General features: G+C 46.3%; 1 pseudogene; it reads right to left on the minus strand.

The window, feature by feature from the left end:
• Window positions 1–19,189: 19,189 nt before the first annotated feature.
• On the minus strand, window positions 19,190–20,261 carry LOC146784299 (uncharacterized; annotated as a pseudogene).
• Between the last annotated feature and the right edge of the window lie 969 nt (window positions 20,262–21,230).

A 21,230-nucleotide genomic window follows, 5' to 3' on the forward strand; every position in this document is an offset into this window, starting at 1 on the left:
CCGCTGTTTGTTGCTTGGCCTTCTGCTTGTGGTCAAATGTCAGTTTGGGCTGTTTCGCATCCCTCGTGCCCCCCATCTCGGACACGCGTGGGACGCGGTGTGCAGGCTGTGGTATGAAGCACTCACCGGTGCGCCGCGCAGGCCACCCTTTAGGACCGGCAGGCACAGTTCGAGTCGTCGCAAGAGAGAACTGGGGGGTCAGCAGCCCCTAACCACGGTGGGCTGCCCAGTGCCCTTCGGTGACCCTTCCAAGTTCCCCCCACGATCTCCGAGTGGAGGACAGAGCGCGGGAAAGGCTCTGGCAGGATCAGGCTGAGGTTTTTAGTTCATTTCTGTGCCCGGGAGCGGAGCTCCCATCATCAGGGCAAGATCGACACCTTCACGCCAAACGGCGATCTGCAGGGGCTCAGGGGCATGCCAAGCAAGGGGCTCTCGCAGTGTAGGCTTTAGTGCGCCACGGGTCCGCAGCTTCTCCTCTATCGACCCGGCCGCACCGCAAAATGGCGGCGTCGCGCTTCTGCCTCAGCCCCGACCTTCCCCCGATCCGTTACCTCTGTCCAATGGCCGCTCCGCTCCCTTCCTCCGTCCACAAGTGTTTCCGCGTAGCGGCCGCCGGCAGCTCCCAGCCCCGCGCCAAGGGCGCCAGAGTAGTCCCCTCTTCGCCGATCTCCTTTGGCCCAGCAATCCCCGAGGTCCGGCCAGACGTCACCGCCGCCTCGGGCTCCACAGCAGCAGGCGGGCTCTAGTGTGCGGGCCGGCGCCACCCGCGGCCGCCAGGTCTCATCGCGCAGCCACCCGCGAGCGGCAAGGATTCAGTCGATCGTGCCTCCGGACTGCCGCATCAATTACACACAGAAGCCGGGCCCCTCGGTAGCGCTGTGAAGGATAATCAAGGATTTATTCGTGTGCAGCCGGCGGAGCTCGCTCAAAGAGCGGCCATCTCGCTGCTCGGTTAGCCACGCCCCCCATCAGTTTCCTTACCTTTAACACTGTTGTTTGCTGGGTCATAGATGGGATGAAAGAGCAGCAAAGGCGGTTGGGTCCTCTTGTTCTCTGTCCAAAAATTGCCCAAAAATTAGGTAGTGGTTCAGTTAATGTTTCAGGCTTTACCAGGTGCTGAAAATAAAAATATAACAATTTATTTTTGAAACATTAGGGTAATCAAACAAAGACTGGGGGGGGAAAAACATAACGCTACAATTTTTACCTTGCAGTTTGCATGCAGCTCTTAGATGACAGTTAATAGCTCACTGTTGTATGTTAGGATTACAACTTACAAACTGCAAGTAACAAAATGATCTCTCTGACAAATGCAGTGACTCACTGACCTATTTACATCATGTGCATTTTTTGATCTGCATCAGGTACATGTTCTTTGCAGCAGGCACATTAACCTTCTGAAGTTCTGCGCTACCGTTCCATGAGTCAAAACTTCCATTAGACAAAACTCTGATCTCTCTCTAGGAAAAACATTAACAATATCCTTGGTGCAACAACATCAGTAGACTGTAGACAGAAGGGTGGCACTGCACAGGTAGCATTCATGAGGGAATCTAAGACTCTGGTGTGCGCTGCAGCCTGCAGCGCTGCGTTATCTTATCAAATAAATAAGGTGGTCCACTGGAGAATCATTCGTCTTTTAAAAACGATTCTATCTTGCAATGCAAAAGTACCTACACAGTCACTTACAAGGCCTACAGCTATTGTACTATTGTACCAAATGCCTGGATACCCTATCGGGTGATTAGCCACGCTTTATAAAAATCCTTATTGATTGATTGATTGATTAACGTGTTTGTTTTGCACCAAGCACTTATCAGGGAGCGATCGGAGTGATAACAAAATGCAAAGGCCTTCATTGCGAGTTGCATGGTACTGACTGGGTGCAAACTCCACGTGCAAAATGCATGCTATTGTATGAACACACCACACCGTTACTGTGCACTTATACGTTAAAATACATAAAATGAAGAATGGGATTGGATTTTCTGGCTGTAAAAACCACATGTAATTACCAATGCCCTTGGGCTTTAATGAATGCGGCTACTTCCTGCTCTAAGGAGGTGGCAAATTAATGCTACGGCGGCGGCCTCTCTCTGTCTGGGGTGGGGTGGATGGAGTGTGGTGCGGGGGAACATGAGAAGCAAAGGGAAAATTACGTTCTGGTGAGGGGAGCATTGTATGCTTCCTCCTGGAGAAAAAAAACAGGAAAAAGGCTTTGCTGCTGCTGCAGCCAAATCTTCGTGTGATCTTTCCTGGCAGAATTACCAGATGCAGTGCTCCAATGCCCCTAACAACAGGGTGCATGAAGAGTGGCCAACTCAGAATCTGGTGGGGTAAAATTCTATATGGTAATTAATTCTGCTCCACTTGGCGCTAATCAGGGACAAACTGTTCGATTTTACATTGTAAGAGACCATAAGAATTCCATTGTTTACTTGTTGGTAGTGCTTCAAATTGAAATTTCATTCATATATATGCCTGAATTTCTTTACGGAAACTCTGGAGCTGCAGGCAGCTTTGAGCATCTTTGGTTTGTAAAACCAGCATCATTCTCACCACGCGACGTGCTAATCACAATTCGGGCACAAAATCCTGTCAAGAAAAATGTCGAATAAATCTGGAAAGAAAACTGAGTAAATTACACATTTTGGCATCTCATAATATGGGAAAACTCGCAATATTGCAGAGTTAACTCCCATCCTGAGGCCTACAACTCGAAATTATGTTTTAAGTGCCCCCTGGGTAAATTCCGGACCGCGTGGTATTGTGCTGGGGTGAGCAAGTACCACCAGGGATCGCGTGAGTGTTAGACTGAGGCCGCGGCGCATACTGTGAAGGAGCCAACTTTTCATTTTAGCAGAGTAGTTTTGCAAAGCATGAAACACTCTTTATGAACCCGGCTAATGTCCATTTAAATTTTTACATTTAAGTTGCACTTGCAAATGCTTGCATTCTGTTTGATACTGGCAACTCTGCCCTCCAGGATAATTGAAGCAGTGCCATGAAGGTTTATGAAAGTTACACTATATCAAACCAGCCAGTGGTTACCGATGATTCTCAGCAGGAATTTAACGGGTCAACACGTCAGAGTAAAAGCACTTCCTTATTGCTTGCCAGTTCACCAGCTAATCTGAGTCATGTCCACCTCCCCCGAGCCCTTAGATTCTATAATCCCCTTGCCACTCTGGCCTGAGGTTAGAGACCACACACCACAGAAATGCACATATGTAGATTGCAAATGCAATTTAATTAATAATATCCAAACGGTCAAACGGTCGGAGGAGGCTTATACGCAGTAACGCGGACAATTTTCCTTGCTTTCGCCCTGGGCCCTGACACTCTCACATTGCAAGCCAGACTAGATAATAATACAGTCACTGTAATTAAAAACTTACATTATGGGAAGTTGGGAACGAAGACTGACTGACTGAGTAGTGTAGTAGCTGACTCACTCGACTGACTGACTGTGTAGACTAGACACACACCGGCGGCACGAGGTCTCTACCGTCGACGAGTCCGACTCGTGACTCTGACTCGTGTTGTGTGGCACTGGCGCGGTGACGTGCGCCGACAGCGTAGAGAGTAGAGGAAATGGCCAATCACTACTGCATGGCTTCACATAACCGCAGTGTGATTGGCCATAGAAGTGCAGCACTGGGCCTGCCACCACCCACGCACGGCACCATACTACTGCAGGCTGCGGCGCTGCGCGGTGTTAGACTCTCAGCCAATCCTGGCGCTGCCTTAGCAGCGCCACTGCGCCAGCAGCGCCATGATTGGCTTAAGAGCAGGGTTACTCCCTACCCATAATGAGACCCGGGGGCTGCGTTATGAAGAAGCACCCTCGGGTCCCAGTCGCCACTGTCTGATTCGTAGTACTACACACGTGTGCGAATTTTCGGGCCAGTCATCAAAATGACTAGCCCAAAACTTGACATGCGCACTGCTGCGCTAATTCCACGTCGCCGCTCACTAACTGCCGCAGCCCCGCCCCCACACACCCTCACCAATCCAGAGCTAGAGCGTACTTGAACAGACTGCGACTGAGTGCGCGCTCACCTAGTCAGAGCGCTGCCACTGGCAAATATAAAATTTGGCTGGAAATTTATAATTGAATTTTATTTAAAATTGAATGTTAGCGTGATTGATCATGATGTTGTGACGTTCGTCCAGCTTAGTGGGGCAACGCCCCAACGCCCCCAATGGACGCACCGCCACTGCATAAACCTTTCTCAATAAAAATAAATTTAAATAAAAAATAAATAAAAACAAGTACATAGTGTGCACTATAAAGATTTCCAAAACACATTTGTTCATGCGTCATGAAACAAATAAAAACATTTAAAAACGAATATTTCACTTAAAATCCAATTCCGTTTTAAAATCTGTTAAAGTGGCAGATAAAGATAAAGGCACTTTATGCCATGATTTTAAATACTTGTAATGGATCTGTAGAACTGTAATATATAAATACAGTGCCTTATCCAACAAAAAGTATTAATACATTTGTCAAAAGTGTAAATTAAAAAAAATTACATGTATTTTAACCGTTCTATACATTGCTAACAAATATTTCTTAAACATATCATTTAAAGCAGCTTTTAATTACGTGTATGCAGTAAAAGAGGTAATACATACTGTTATCTGATTAAACTGGAAATAATCCCGCACCCATGCTTCGTGTTTACACCATCATCCGTGGTGTTCAGGAGAGGAGGTGGGGTGTGGAGGACGCGGGCCGAAGGGGTAGAGGTATTAAGGAAACAATGTTGTTTCTGTTTTCTGTCCTTTTATTCCTGAAATTGCCTAAAACAGTGTGAATGGCATCCAATATCTGTTTCTGCCTTCCCTGCGAGCACACGAGTCGGGAGAAGACTCATGCTTTGGGCAATTCGACTTACCACACATCCTTGAAGTTTCAATGCGGGTTCTGCTGAGTGGAGGGGGCATGGTAGTTAAAGGTGGCTTGCTAAGTCCTCTGTATTTACTCAGTGAGACTGTTTTCAGATTTTATTTTCTTGTGGAGCATATCGCTAAAAGCAGATGAGTTCTGCCGCTTCATTTCTCGCTAGAGACAAGCTCTCCCAGTGGCTTTTCACAAGCAGATACGGCTTGGCGAGCCGCGCTTTGTTTAGTCAGGAAGCCAGTGGAGTTTCTGCAGCTGTTCTCTCTGCCAGCATGTCAATTTGAAACATGCATCGGTATGAGGGGTGAAAATAAAGCTATTTTATTCCTCCTGCCAGCAGCAGCAATGTTTTCTTGAACAACCTTTAAATGATGAGCATCTGTAGAGTCAGCAATTAAAACAGGAAACAAAAATGATTCATCTGTAGAGGTTTTTGGTTTCCTGATCAGAAACGGCGCAAGAGCTGGGGGGGGGGGGGGGGGGGGGGGATAAAGGAACTCGAGCAACAGGCGGGGGAGGAAAGGGACAAAGAAAGACACATTACGGCACAATCCCATGAACAAATGAAGAGCTCAACTCTGGGAAGTTTGGGTTGGGATGAGGGGAAGGGAAGGGAGGAGCGGGTAGGCTTTCCAATAAGGAGCCAGTAAACAAGTTACCAGCACACCCTTCTACGTCATGGTAAACAAAGATTGCGTCGGCCTGTCCAGATAGGCTGTCCGAAAAATGGACAGGGCGGTAACAAAGAAGCCTAATTCCCAATCACATGCCAGAGTTTACCCTAAATGATGACGCCAGCCAATGAAAAAGAGGGGCAGGGCTTCAAGTCCTCTTCTGAAATTGTATCGATTACAAGAAGCCCTCTCATAGCGAGCAGCAGCGCTTCGCGCTGCAACTTCAGGCGAGACCTAAAAAGGACAATGGTTACACGGAGGATTGAGGGCATTATTGGCCAAGATCTATAACTCTGACTTCAAAGCACACCAGATTTCATCCTGTGTGTTTTTAACTCTCTCAAACACACAGAAGGTAACAGGAGGAATGCTTTCAATGTATCTGACCTCTGACAATCACTCTGGTAGCATTCACTGACAATCACTCCGGTAGCATTCAAACCCATCATCTTTTGCAGCATACAAGTCTAGGTCAAGTGGACGGCATCTACCCACTCTTTTAACAGGGTGGACACCGTCCACTCTGCCAAGAAGTTGGGCCCCACTGAAATATGCTGAGCTTGCCCAGATTGGACTTTTCAGACACAGGGGCACATTCAGCAGGGGCATGTAAGTTGTCTGCTTTTGTTGTCTGCTTTCCTACCAGCAGCTTGCAGTTGAGGTGGCTTTGTTGTTTTGAATTCCAGCTGGGCCAAATACAAAGGCCAAATTTAAGGGGCCATCAGACCTCTTTTTGATCCATGATCCTGGCTGGCAGCTATTTGGAGCATACACCTAAATCCAAATGCAGTAGAGCGGAAACAAAGCCACACAGCTTGTTTTCACTTCACAGGTACTTAAGAGAGGCATGCTTTTGTTTATAAGAGATATGCATGCACCATAGAAATGTCGGATGTGCTGATCGGTCCCAGTATTTACACCAATAACAATTTAAATATCATTATTTTGTTTTATTTCCTTTATAGAGTTACTCATCCCAAAGCAGGTTGTCCGAGCCCGTTACATTACATGTTCACATTATACTTTGACAATAAATTATATGTGTGTAAATCAATGTAAATGATGTATTACATAATACAGTGAGCGTTACAAGGTGCTTTAACTGTATAAGATATTTTAAAATGCAGACTTTGCAGCCAGTTAAGCAGAACAGATTTCCTACCATGTTTCTCCTCGTTGCCAATTTCTTTGTAGCAGGATTTATAAAAGTCAAAGTGTAAGTTGAGGCCCAGATTTTGCGTTGGGTTGCGTCACTTTTTTGGTACAAGCCCGACACAAAATCAAATCTTTTAAAATTTTAAACTTGCTAAAATGGGCTCATGCTAGACCTGATAAACATATGAGTGAGGTCTGAAGACCTGATGTCACTTCTTGTGATGTTACTTGTGAGGTCATGGGTTGTGATGCCACTTCCTGTGATAAAAGCAAAAGAAACAAATGCTGAACGCAATGCTAAACAATGCAAACATTCACCCCCAGTCACAAAGATCTGGGTTTAATCCATATTTCTTTTGCTCACCACACCACCCCAGTTTGGACCAAGCATATGCAAATCAGTCTTGACTCTGCTCCTCATGGGAACAGTCCAGCCTGAACTGCCAAACCAGGTCCTCCCGGACCGTAATCAAGCATCCTGGGACTGGCTTCAGGGCTTCACCCCTCATCAGCTTGGCTAGCTTGAATCCAGTGGCGCAGTGAGCACCGGTCCCATGATGCTTTTTTCCGGTCCAGGGAGAATCAGGCCTGGCAGTTCCTGGCTGGACTGTTCCCATGGGGAGCATTGTCGAGACTGATTTGCGTATGGCTGGGTTTAAACTGGAATGGCATGGGGAGCAAAAAAAAAAATATGGATTTAGGTCTATATCTCTGTTCTGGGGGAATGTTCGACCTGCCCTTTCAACCCCCATGACATCAAGGGAAGTGACATTGCATGACCTTTGACTAGGTGCTATCACAGGAAGTGAAACATCTAACTTTTTATTACTTAAATCACACATAGAGGCACAAAAATCTCTACAGATACAAAAGAAGTACCCTGTAAACAGAAATACGTCAAATCCTATTGAAAATGCAGCTGCATACATTGTTTCAGGTAGTATCTTCAGATATACAAATAAGATAATATAGCATTGATTTAGAACCTGTCTAATAGTGTACAACAGTGGAGCTAGTCAATTGGAAATCTGCTATTATCAATATCATATAACTTATAAAATAGGAAGGTTGATAGGCCTATAATGTTCAAAACAAGTTCACTTTATAATTTGTTTTAGAAACTAAGGGGCATATTTACAAAACAAATGTTGGAGAGTGGTGCTAAGGCAAATTTGACAATGCCACACCTTGACATTTTTTTTTATAAATGCAGGGATGTTCCATATTCATAAGAATATAGTGCACCCCTGTGTTTCCCCTAGCACTAGCGCAAAAAAAGGTGCCTACCACCATTGCAGGCACCCTGCTGCGATGTTGCAAAGGTGCGTGTGCTGCAGGGGCGACTGTTTATGTGCAGGAAGGGACAGCTTCCTGCACATAAACAATCAATAATGGTGATTTGCTCTTTCTATGTGTGCTGCAGAATGCACACAGAGAAAGAAAAGAAAACCAGGAGAAATTAATAATTTGTCCTCTTATCGCCATGCTAAAACCAGATATTCCCTGGTACGGGGCTTTAGGTGGGATGAAAAAACTGGAGGGCCTCAAGGGGGCGTGGCCATTGTAATTAACCGGTTAACCGCGGCGTAAAATCCGCCGCGGTGCGGGTAAATTCTTGCGCGGGCGCGTCGGACAACGGACGTGCGCAGCACTACTGAGGTAGTGCTCGTGACGGCTGTTGGCCAACGGGCGTATCGAACAGGTTAAGGGCATGGCTTAAAACATTTAAACTAAAAAAAACTGTGCTTCGCATAGTGTGCCGCCCGACTTGTATTTTGCTGTTTCTGTCATTGCATCTAGATTTATGATACAGCAAGTAACATCATACCTACAACAAGTCACGACTATTGGCTTTGTCAATGGTTGTTAGTTGCATTAGATAAATAAGCAGCAACTATGGCTTGTTGTATATAATATTGAAAAAGCTTAGAGCCCTGGTGACACCAGGACAGTGTTGCTGCTCCCGAGTTTCAAAAAGAGAAGGGAAATCCAGAGAGAAAAGAACTCTCTTTAAAGGATTTTCCTTCCCCTAAAATGCTCACCTGGCATGACGTCATGCCGTGACTTCTCCACTAGTGAGAAGTGAGCAGTGTGAGCAGCGCACATTGATGTGCCTGCTGTTACTTCAGTCTGGAAAAAACAGACTGCAGTGACAGCAGGCACAAAACAGAGCCGGAAAGAGACCCGTTTCGAGGCCCCCTTTAAAAAGCTGTCAGTGCTCAGACCCGGTGAGACCCGGCCCACTTAAAGCCCTGCCCTGGTGTTAGTTTATGGTGCTGCCTCGGCCTTGTAAATCAGGGGGCGAACAAAGAAAACACAAGGAGATGATGAACGGAATGCTGAAACTTTTCAAATACTCACCCCCGGTCACAGATCTGCGTTTAAACCATCATCGTTCTTTAGCTCACTTCAGCACCCCAGTTCAGACTCTGCCATGTGCAAATCAGTCTTGACCCTGTTCTTTATGGGAACAGTCCAGCCCGAACTGCCAAGCTAGGTGTTCCCTGGACCTGATACAAGCATCCTGGGACTGGTTTCGGGGTAACACCCCTCATCAGCCAGGCTAACTTGAATCCAGTGGCAAAGTGAGCAAGGGACCCACGTCTGGGCATACCCAGCCAACTTAGGGTGAACAAAGGGGGGCAGAGCTAGCCACGCTCGAAGATGGCTGCTTCTTAAGCGAGCTCTTTCGGCTGCTGAAATATCCTAAAGCTATCCTGTACACAAACAGCCCGTAGTAACCCAAAAGCATGAAAATCTGAAACTGGAGGAACGTGGCTCTCTAATGAACCCCATACGGCGGATTGCACCTGCCCAGAACTGCTGCTGTAGGACGGCTGCCAAGACTGGGTGCTGCGGCTTGAGTCGGCAGAACGTGAACGGGAACAGCGGGCTCGCAGAGAGAGGAAGGCCGATGCGTACAGCACGCATGCCCGCACCGGCCGTCCTGCGGTGCCCGGGTGATGACATGCCGCCGGAGGAAGAGTGACTGCTGACCGGGGGGGCAACCGCCCTCTGAAAAAATGCACATTACCGGTGGAATCTCTCTAGGCACCCCTCCAACGCTGGAACAACCTTGCGACGGGCCCTGAATGTACGAACGCAGAGCCCCGGGTGGCTTGGCCTGACAAGTAAGTGGAGAGACCCGCGGGGGCCTATCTAGCCAAGGCAATAAACCCAACAAAAGGCAAGCGAGGGCGCACAATACACAAATGCGGGGGCAGGTGCAGATACATCCGGCCGCTGTGGATCCTGTGCATGAGAGCGGAGAGATCACAATGCGCAGCGTGTGACTCTGTGGGGGGCGGCAAGCTCAGAAGACCCGCATCGCTGCTGGGGAGTGTTTCATCGCGAACCGCTGAGGTGGCCCGAGGCCACCTGATAGCTACGTCATAGCAAGAAAGGGGCTGGAATATACATAAAGAGATAGCGAAAAGGACATAAATAGGGTCAGAGTACGACAACATCCCGGTGAAGACTCTATAACATGGTGAGGAAAGTGCATATATCCTGAGTCAGGAAGGGCATCCTCTGGCTGAAATTGCATAGGGCACTCTCCTCACGACCACCGTGCTGCACAACACTCTCACCTGGTGGATCTGTGGTCTGCCTGTGGTAGGCGAAGAGCCCGACCTCCCTGCCACTGAAACTGTCTCCAGAAAGAGGGGGGGGCGGGCGCCACCAGATCTGCGAACCATCCTGTCCTTGGGCCCCTGCTGCAGATCTGATAGTCATGCACCGGCAACCACAGCTTGCAAGGCAATAGCCAACTAATACCGAAACACACACAGGGACAGTGTGCCACTTCCTGCGACCTGCGCAGAGTATCCTTACTACGTCCAGGAAAAGAGACTCTAGTGATACCCCAAGAAACGTCATGGGCAAACCTGACAGGAATCAACCCAAACTCACCTTTGAGCACTCAAAGAAAGCGGCTGAAAACAGCCAGGATGACCAACAGAACACGCAGCAGGCCGCCGTGACTCCGAGCGGAGTCACCAACAGGGACGTGCAGGCCATGTTCACGACGATACAGACTGCCCTGTCCAACATTGATGGCAAGATAGACTCTCTCACATACAGAGTGGACCGCATGTCTGAACGTCTAGATAAGCACACCGAACAGATAGACATGGCGGAGCGTCACATTTCCGACGCCAAAGATGCACATCAGCAAACGGAAACTAGACAAGGGAAAATGGATAAGACCCCGTCAACTAATAGCGAGGACTGAAGATAATGAGGCACGATCCCGTCGCAATAATCTATGTTTTATGGGAATTGCGGAGACCACAAACATGGGGCCCATGGAACGCTACATTGAACAACTGCTTATAACCCTCCTAGGCAAGGAAACTTTTTCAGAGGTCTTCATCGTCAAAAGGGCATATAGGTCCCTAGCTCCGCCACCACCACCCGGGTCAAGACCGCGGCCCATAATAGCTAAATTATTAAATTACAGGGACCGGGTTGTGGCTCTTCGTAAGGCCTGGGAACTGGGTAGTTTGAAGCATGAGGGAATGGACATATCTATTCACCCAGACTTCACGCCGCTGGTCCAAGAAGCGAGGAAGAAGTTTGCGCCTGTGAAACAAAAGCTTTATGACTAAAACATCTCCTATGCGATGCTTTATCCTGGCAGACTGAGAGTAACCGACGGCGGGAAGTCCAAGATCTACAACGAACCATCAGACGTGCTAAAGTACCTGCAGCAGAAAGGAGCCCTGAGCACACGCAGGAGATCACCGAGAGGAAGACCGGAGGAACAGGCCAGCACATCAGGTGTTGAATAGAGAGGCAACACCTGTAGAACAGTTCAAATACAAAGTGTTGAAACAACAAGGACAGAAATGGAAGTCTTATAAGGGACACAAAAAGGGTGCTGAAAATTGAACTTTTTGCTCACATTTGAGTCGGCGTGACAGATTGGGCAAGGCTGAGATATCACCTCGGATGGCGCACAGCCACAATCCATACAGGGACAACTGCACCTGAGGCCGCAGGAGGGTCGGTGCAAGACTACGTATCCATAGACCACAGATAAGTGTTAGCGGGGGGTTTGAGGGGAGGCTAATGTAACACCATTTGTATGTTAAATTCCGAATCTGTATTGTACGCCCAAGAGTTAATATGACTAATGAACAGAATAGATAATCCTACTCTTTGACTGTTGGGTGGCAAATATAGGGGCATTTGGGTCACCACGATTACACAGCGACCACCGGTGTGAAACACCTCAAAGGGTAACTGGGGTGTCAGCTTTAGCCCACCTGTGTACACCACACTTAGTTATGTTTTAAATGGGGGGAGGGAGGAGGGTAGTTGGGAAAGTTACAAGTTCTTTGGGGACTGTCTCGCTGTACTGAGACGAGCGGAGTGGGAGGGGGGGTTTTAATGTGAAAACCCAGGTCGGCATGAGAATAGCAGACATCATCTCTCACAGCAGAAATACACACACCAGACACAGGCGAGCCCTGCCCAAGTGCGATACTGCGTATGGATAACAGGTTAAGGCACACCAGACCACTGACAGTCATGACGTGGAATGTACGGGAACTTCACAATCCACCGCAAATACGCAAGGTCATAGCATATCTAGACCGCCATAAGGTGGATGTGGCCTGTCTTCAACAGACACACCTGACTGACTTGTCAGAAGGGAGAACAGGTAGCAGGTGGGAATCCTACAGAATGGCATCTTCATACTCTACCTATGCAAGAGGAGTACTGCTCCTTGTGGGACGAGGCACCCCTTTCACATTTATTAGATCCATTAAAGACGATCAGGGGCGATATGTAATAGTACAGAGAAACTTCGAAGGAATGGCCTTAACACAACATATCGTTCAAACAACGATGACTGCATTTTTATGCACAGGTATGGGCAAAACTGCGCATCCTACCTCCTAAGCTGTCAAATGGGGAGGTGACTATAACACATGTATTGATCCAGCACTGGATAGGTCCACAGGTAATGAAAGATATGGAAAGCAAGTGGCGAAAGCGCTTAGAGACGGTATGGTTGAATGCGCCATGATAGATATATGGCGATTGAGACACTTGAACCGCAGAGAAGGCACTTGCACATCAACAGCTCACAAAACATAGTCAAGAATAGACTATTGGCTAGCCACACAAGATATCTGTAACTGGACAACGTCGGTGGAACACCTGCCTAAGACACTGTCAGACCATGCGCCTGTCCGTGTAGCGCTTGCCATCCCCACACACACCACAAGGCAGTTCACCTGGCGGCTACAACTGGGCGCATTACTAGACCAGGTATTCCGGTCTGAATTGCATCAGGCAATAGTAGAGTACTTCGATCATGATTAGGGATCTGTAAGTAGCACCACTACACTATGGGAGGCTTTTAAGGTGACTATAAGGGGACACTGTATTGGTAAGCAAGCGGACATATTAAAAGACATTCAGCACAAGCTATCTATGGTAGAAAGGGATATTAAACAACTTGAGGCAGACTACGCGACCACACAAAACCCCAAAATACTGGCAGACATTAGGCTGAAGGTGGGTACTTACCACAAATTTGCACACACACTGCAAGCAACTACGGAGAGGGTGGCAGACGGGGGCGGACGCTCTCACACAGAATACGCCCTGCACATACGCCAGTTTATATAACTCAGGTTATGGACACACAAGGTCAACTTCAGTATGACACCCCGGTTGATTTTAGAGTGCTTCTCGGAATATTCTACCCGCCTCTATACCACACAAACAGCTCTGTCTCCATCCGAGATTAACGCCCTCCCAAATAATAAAGCTCCTGGCACGGATAGACTCCCTTTGAGAGTTCTACAAAGAGTTTCAAGACATATCAATACCACATTTAGCCAAAATGTATGAAGAGGCCTATGCTGATGGCATGCTACCAACCTCGCTGAGAGAGGCGTTGCTGATCACCCTCCCCAAGCCAGACAAAGACTTAGTAAAGTGTGAATCCTACCGCCCATTGTCTTGAATAAATATAGACGCTAAAATCCTAGCTAAAATTATTGCAACACGAATACAGCCTTTGCTACGCAACCTGATCCTGCCAGATCAGGCTGGATTTGTACTGACACGATCCAGAATGCAAAATTTGAGGACTATATTTGCAATGTTCCACCATTTAGATCCCGACCTGCCAGCAGCCGCGGCCCTACTGGACGCGGCAAAGGCTTTTGATTCGGTAGAATGGCCATTCATGTTTACGGTACTGTGCAGAATGAGTTTTCCGGAACCATTCCTGCGCTGGATTACACTCTTGTACACGGCACCCAGCGCGTGTCTCAGGATCAACGGCAACACATCAGACCCGATTAACGCTAGCTGCGGAACAAGCCAGGGAGGCCCACTTTCGCCACTTCTTTTTACATTAGCTTTAGAGCCACTGGCATGTAAAATACGACAAAAGCATGCAGAATCCACCGTACAATTCCAACTTTGCCCAGTCAGCATCTCACTGTATGCTGATGATATGGTGCTTTATACGAGACATCCAGATATCAATCTGAACCCTCTCATTCAGGAATATATTAAATTCGAGCATTATTTAGGACTCAGCATTAACTGGGACAAATCAGTAGTAATACCACTCATGACAGTCACGACACAGTCTAATCTGGAATTCCCACTAAAATGGCAAACCGAGCCTGTCAAATACTTGGGCATATGGATACACTGAAGCCCAGAAGTGGTGATCAGAGAGAACTATCGCAGAGCAATAACCAAGCTAGAGGAACAGATAAACAGGTGGATCAAGCTACCGCTTTCGCTGGCCGATAGGATTGCTGTACAAAAGATGGCTGTACTGCCAAAATGTTTACACTTATTTATGAATATCCTGATCTGGCTCACAAAAGCGCTATTTACCAAACTGCGATCAGCCATGCTGAGACTGGAATGGGTCGGGAAGCAGGCAAGAGTCGGATGGAAAGTCCTGACTAGGCCCTATCATCAAGGGGGCTTTGTTGCACCGGATCTTCAATTATTTTTCACCATGCTCATTACTGGTTGCATCCACACGATCACATACCACATATAGTTGTGGAATATGACAGCGTGCAACCGACCCCACTAATTACTTATATTTCTGACCCACGTTGGAATGCACCGAGAGATGCAATACATCCAGTAAATTACATGTCGCAAGCATGACATATGCTAGCAAAACACGCACAGAAACTTCCAATATATTTCCTGGCGCTGCCCATATCCTATCATCCACGAATAACAGTCGGACAAAAAAAGAACTTGTTAACTTTACTGAGAGACATGGGTCTAAGAACTATGGGTAACATATTTCTGCAAAGCCAATTTATTCCACAGGACGACTCGTACCTCAGTGTGCATCGCACCCCACTAAAAGTTTTTGCATATTTGAGCCTGCATACGGCAGTCCGGGAGTTATATGCCACATTCCCAGAAGAACCACCACAACTAAATGCATTTCAAATCATGCTAACATCACCCACACGTGAATGCATGGTGACACAATTGTATAACGCCAGCTATGGAGAACAGAGTCAAGTCTAAACGAATCACTTCAAAGGTGGGAGGAAGCAGTAGGGGGCTCTATAATTGAAGAAGACTAGGACTACAGCTGTGCACAGTTGCAGTAGCTTACATCAAACTGCAACCTGCGCATCATACATTTTAAATTTATACATCAAACATACCGCACGCCGGCAAAATTGCACAAATATGGGCTCAGACTAGAAGACAAGTGCCACAGATGCGGGGCACCTGGTGCGGACTTTCTGCACATGGCATGGGCATGCCCTCAACTCTGACAATATTGGCAAGATGTCACTAGTACCCTCACGCTAATGCTGGCAGAACATGTACCTAACGCTCCGCTGGTGTGCCTGCTGGGTGTATATAAGATCCGACTGGCTAAGAGGCGAAAGCTTCTAGCTGTGGCGCTATTGCTGGCAAAAAGACGCATAGCCCTAGGATGGGGTAGCAAGCACCCGCCACGACACAAGGACTGGATTGTGGACATGACCTATTGCAAAGAGACACTGGAGACATATGCAGAAGAGTTACCACAGGCCTCTAGACCCAGAGAGTTTTGGGAACCCTGTGTACAGCATCTTAGGTCTATACAAAACAATGACTGAACACATAATATAGCCCTCCCACATAGCGTCTGAATAGCTGGGACTCTCCAGACAGGCTGGAAAGGTGAATGTACAGCACCATGAGCAAGGAGGCCGGAAGCAGGGGTAAACAATGTGTAACTTGGATGTAATGTACTAAGCAGGAATGTAGCAACTGGGAGTGTACCATTGAAAATGTCCCACATAGTTCATAACATGTCAACGAATGTAAGACCCATTGTACCATGCAGTCGTATGTCAAAATAATCAATAATATTTGTGATGTGTAACTTTGTATTTCCTTATTGCTGACCAGAAAAAAAAAATTTGAATAAAAACTTAGGGCGAACAAAGCAAACGCAAGGAGATGATGGACGGAGCGCTGAACATTTTCAAATACTCACCCCCAGTCACAGATCTGGGTTTAATCCATCATCGTTCTTTAGCTCACTTCGCCACCCCAGTTCAGACCCAGCCTTATGCAAATCAGCCTTGACCCTGTTCCTTATGGGAACAGTCCAGCCCGAACTGCCAAGTCAGGTCTTCCCTGAACAGGAAAGAAGCATCCTAAGAACGGTTTCAGGGTAACACCCCATATCAGCCAGGCTAGTTTGAATCCAGTGGCAAAGTGAGCAAGGGACCCACAACTGGGCATACCCTGTTAACTTAGGGCGAACAAAGCAAACACAAGGAGAGGATGGACTGAGCGCTGAAACGTTTCAGACACTCACCCCCAGTCACAGATCTGGGTTGAATCCATCATCATTCTTTAGCTCACTTCACCACTCCAGTTCAGACCCAGCCATATGCAAATCAGTTTTGACCCTGTTCTTTATGGGAACAGTCCAGCCTGAACTGCCAAGCCCTGGACTGGAAACAAGCATTCTGGGACTGGTTTCGGAGTAACACCCCTCATCAGCCAGGCTAGCTTGAATCCAGTGGCAAAGTGAGCAGGGGCCAACATCTGGGCATTCCCTACCAACTTAGGGAGGACAAAGCAAACACAAGGAGATGATGGACGGAGCTCTGAAACTTTTCAGACACTCACCCCCAGTCACAGATCTGGATTAAATCCATAATCGTTCTTTAGCTCACGTTGCCAATCCAGTTCAGATCCATCTATATGCAAATCAGTCTTGACCCTGTTCCTTATGGGAACAGTCCAAGCCAGGACTTCCCTGGACCGGAAACAAGCATCCTGGAACGGGTTTCAGGGTAACTCCCCTTACAGCCAGGCTAGCTTGAATCCAGTCGCAAAGTGAGCAAGGGACCCACGTCTGGGCATACCCTGCCAACTTGCACATTAACAATCAATAATGGTGATTTGCACTTTCTATGGGTGTTGCAGAATGCAGCACACATAGAAAGAGCAAAAAACAAGGAGAAATTAATAATTTCTCCTCGTATCGCCATGCTAAAACCAGGTATTCCCTGGCATTCGTTTTTGGTGCTACCTCAGCCTTGTAAATCTGGGCAGCTTCAAAAAGCAAGGGGTGTTGCAGTGGGACTCCCACTGCAACATCTAATGCACGCCCCTTTGTCACAAGGACTGCGGTGGAAAGGGCATATTTACAAGGTAGCATTAAGCCACGTTAAGTAGCTTAGTGCCACCCTGTAAATATGGAAAATGGCGCTACGTCACCAAAGCTTCAAAAAATGTGATGCTCCGGTGGCAAATGGGGCTTGTAAATATGTCCCTAAGAGTACCATGTAATTACATCTAGGTCTTGGAACGTAGATAACAGTGCTATTTAATGGAGGTCAAGTTCTCCCAGCAATCCTCCATTCCATGACATGGTATACGTACTTCTAAACCTTTGGAGCCGTGGAACCTTTCCAGGTTTACTATCATTAATTTCTTCTACAGAAAACATGCACATCACTGGAACAGTACTCTTGTGTTGATCATCATACCTCTATTATCAATTTAAAGTATGTTACTAACATTTGGGCAGATTTTGCTCTCACGGATGAAGATACTGGCTGTCATGTTGATACTGAATTACTGATAAAAAGAGATGCTGCTGCTTAGCTTCCTTGAAAAGAATAAGGCGCTGACTGGGCGGATAGAAAGAGGCCAACAGTTCAGATGACTTCATCTAGAATTGTAACTGCTGGTATGAGCAGTAACTGGTTCTAGTGTTGATTGGGGGGTCCTCCTATGTAGAGCCTTCATTGTGGGTAAGTTGATGATCAGCTAATATGAAATCCAGAATAGGCTGACAGTGCCACAGATATAGTATACAGATCTCTGAAAAGGATACTGGCTGGCACAACGAATGGTTGCTGTACTGATATTTGCCAGTCTTTATGAGTGAACAAATAGGTGGACAGAAAGTGCTAGGCTACAGAAATCAAGGTGGCTAACAGTGCTTTGTAATCCTGGTTCCAAACATGACCAGTTGACGTAATGAGGCTGCTTATCCACCGTGACAGAAAGAAACAAAATGCACAGCAAGTTGGTGCTTGTCAATAGTGCTTATAAGCGTGGTGGCTGCTCTCTTCTTCCCCTGCATAGGTTACTGACTTCTGCAATCACTGGTAGATATCTTCAGGCGGCATAGGCCTCAAGGGGAATAGAGACTGATTGAGGAGAAATTGTTGTTTGCGTGGCCATTAGGAGAAGGCCGATTCTGCATGGCTGTGTGGTAGCTGCTGTGTTTGTGCTCCTGTAGAGGCTATTGGCTTCTGTGATCACTGGCAGATTTCTTCAGGTGCCATAGGCCTCAAGGGGAATAGAGAATAATTGAAGAGTAACTGTTGTTTGCCTTGCAAAGTACGAGGCTGCTTCTCTGAATGAGGAAAACGACCAGCTCATTTTTTTAAGAGGATACTTCCAGTGGCACATGTCAGCAAATCTGTTGATGGCTTCATTCAAATTTAGCTGCTTAACCTCATTAGGTTCACAAGCCATTATCATCAAATCACTGAGTCTCTTGTCCCCACATTAAATGTGCAAATAACGTTTTACCCTTTTCATACAGGAGAAGAATCTCTCATTTGTAGCAGTAGTAATAGGTAATATAAGAACTAGATGTAAAAGATTTAAAAACCTGGGGAAACGCTCCTGGTAAATACACAAGATACTGCCTGACAGAGTGAATATCTGGTAAATACTTGTCTGAAAGATACAGCTATGCAGTTTCCAGTTCGGATTGTAGAAGACTTCAGTCCATTTAGCCTCTGGGTATTTGTCAACAATAACTAATGCACAGGAAAATTTGCAGCTTTTGGATTGAGCATTCCAATACCAAATACAAGGCCCATGTTGTATGTAAATCGAGGATCAAACTCATTTACAAATCCATCCAAAAGTAGAGAAATAAACCTCCAGCTTTAGGCACTCAGACACTGGAGTTTGACTTTGAGACATCAACATGGCAGGATCTTTTCCCGACAGAGGTAGTGAGAAAATAATCTGTCCGTTTGTTACTCAATTTATGGTGTCTCAAAAGTGGAGCCCTTGGATTGGATTTTTATTGAATCTCAATTCCACACTCTCTGCTCTGCTAAGTCCTTAGCCTGACTTAACAATTTGATCCACTGACTGGCTTGATGGAGTTACACTAAATCACTTCTTGTTGACTTAACTAGATCACCTGGTCTTGGCAAGTCAAGGTCTTTGCTCTGTAGTACGTCGTATAGACTGTGAATCTTTAGGAGAATGTGTTCCATACACCGCAATGTAAGCAAGAAACCAAGGTTTTGGCTTCTCAACTAGACTCCTTGTCACGCTATGATTCTATTATCTGGCGAACAACAATTATAGACTCAAATCGCATCTGTACTTTTCTAACACAGGAGTACCAGTAAAACCACCTCGCACCTGAGAGTCTTTCCAGCTTCATTAAATACAGATTACTCTATTTCTGAGCCTTCACAAAAAGCTCATGCCTTGATGAACACTGTGAAAGAAAAACATAAACTACTTGCAATGTTGAAAAGAAATGTTTTATTGTTTGTATGTTAGTTACTGTTTGCACTAACACAAGGTTTTGGAGATGGGTATGGAAGTGTAGATAAATTACTTGTGATGCGGTCTCTCGTATTTTTGCTTGAACACCATTAAAACAGCCACTCATAACGGATGCTCCATCGTAGCACTGTGCAACACATTTCTTAGTCAAGTCCAGCTTTCTGTACTGCTTCAAAAATGGCTGCAGCTAGGCTGGAGGCATCTAACTTCTCCATTTGGTAACACACTTGTGCATTCTACTGAACATTTCCATCACCATCAACAAAGCGGATAATAAAACTCAGCTACTCTTTATGTGAGACATCTTTGGTTTCATCAACTAGCACTGCAAAATATTTTGTCACTTTTTTGACAATACTCTCATGGACAAGCGCTGCTACTACAGATACCATGTAATTTTAGTAATCAGGAGAGGTATAGTGCTCATACCTCCTGGGCATTTTTTCTTTTAACCTCTCATCTTTATCAGAAATCATCTCTAACAATTCAGTGAAATGTCCCCTATTTTGAGAATGCTCAGTTTCATCCGTGGCACGGAATGCAAGCCCTTTATGACCCAAGAAACATGCTACTTTAGGCAGCTGCTCCACATGTATATTCTACTCAATTTCCTGCTCCACACCTCTTACTATCTTGGAAGAAATTGACTGCTGACAGTTTTTAGGCTGCGTTAATTAAAGTTGGTCCAAGCAATAACTGGCGATTTATGCTTCTCTGACTGAATGTTTAGACAAAAAACATAAGCTTTTCGCACTTACTGAAGCCAATATCAACAAATGCAACGTTGCCAAGTTCACATCCTCCACTTCCCACAGAACCAGCACTAAAATGTCTGCATGCAAAACAATAAACAGCATCTTTAAGGACTGAATATTCTACCCAAGGATGGGTTTTATAATCTCCATTAAATCTACGACATGCAGTTAAGGGAAATATTTGAAGTTTTGGTTTTACTGGGTCGCTATAAGGATTCAGTGGCAAGATGTCTGCCAAGAAATCATTCACTTGCCGTGTGGGATTTTGATGTTGGTGTCTGACTAGTTTCTTTGATTCGAGGTGGTTCTATTATGTCACTACTCAAAAAAGAGCTGGCTGTATTGTCATCACAGGATGACAAACAATCAGCAAGGCCATCCAGGGAAGTCCTGTTGTCTAAGCTGCCAGCATGAGAAGATGAATCTTCATCCTCAGTGTGAAATGAGCTCTCAGCACTGTCAGCACGTGAAGAAATATCAGTAATGTCAATAATGGCAGAACTATCATCAGCACAGGGAGAAGCCTGCCTCGCTGGCCTCAATCTGCACACATTATTTTGTCCAAGGGTAGCCCAAGCCAGCCCCATACACGAATGGGCTGGACCAGCAGGGGACTTGTAAGGACGCTGCCAGCCCCACCTAAAAGGTGGTGAG

This window comes from Triturus cristatus, chromosome 11 (genome assembly GCF_964204655.1).
Source record: "Triturus cristatus chromosome 11, aTriCri1.1, whole genome shotgun sequence".
Lineage (NCBI taxonomy): Eukaryota > Metazoa > Chordata > Amphibia > Caudata > Salamandridae > Triturus > Triturus cristatus.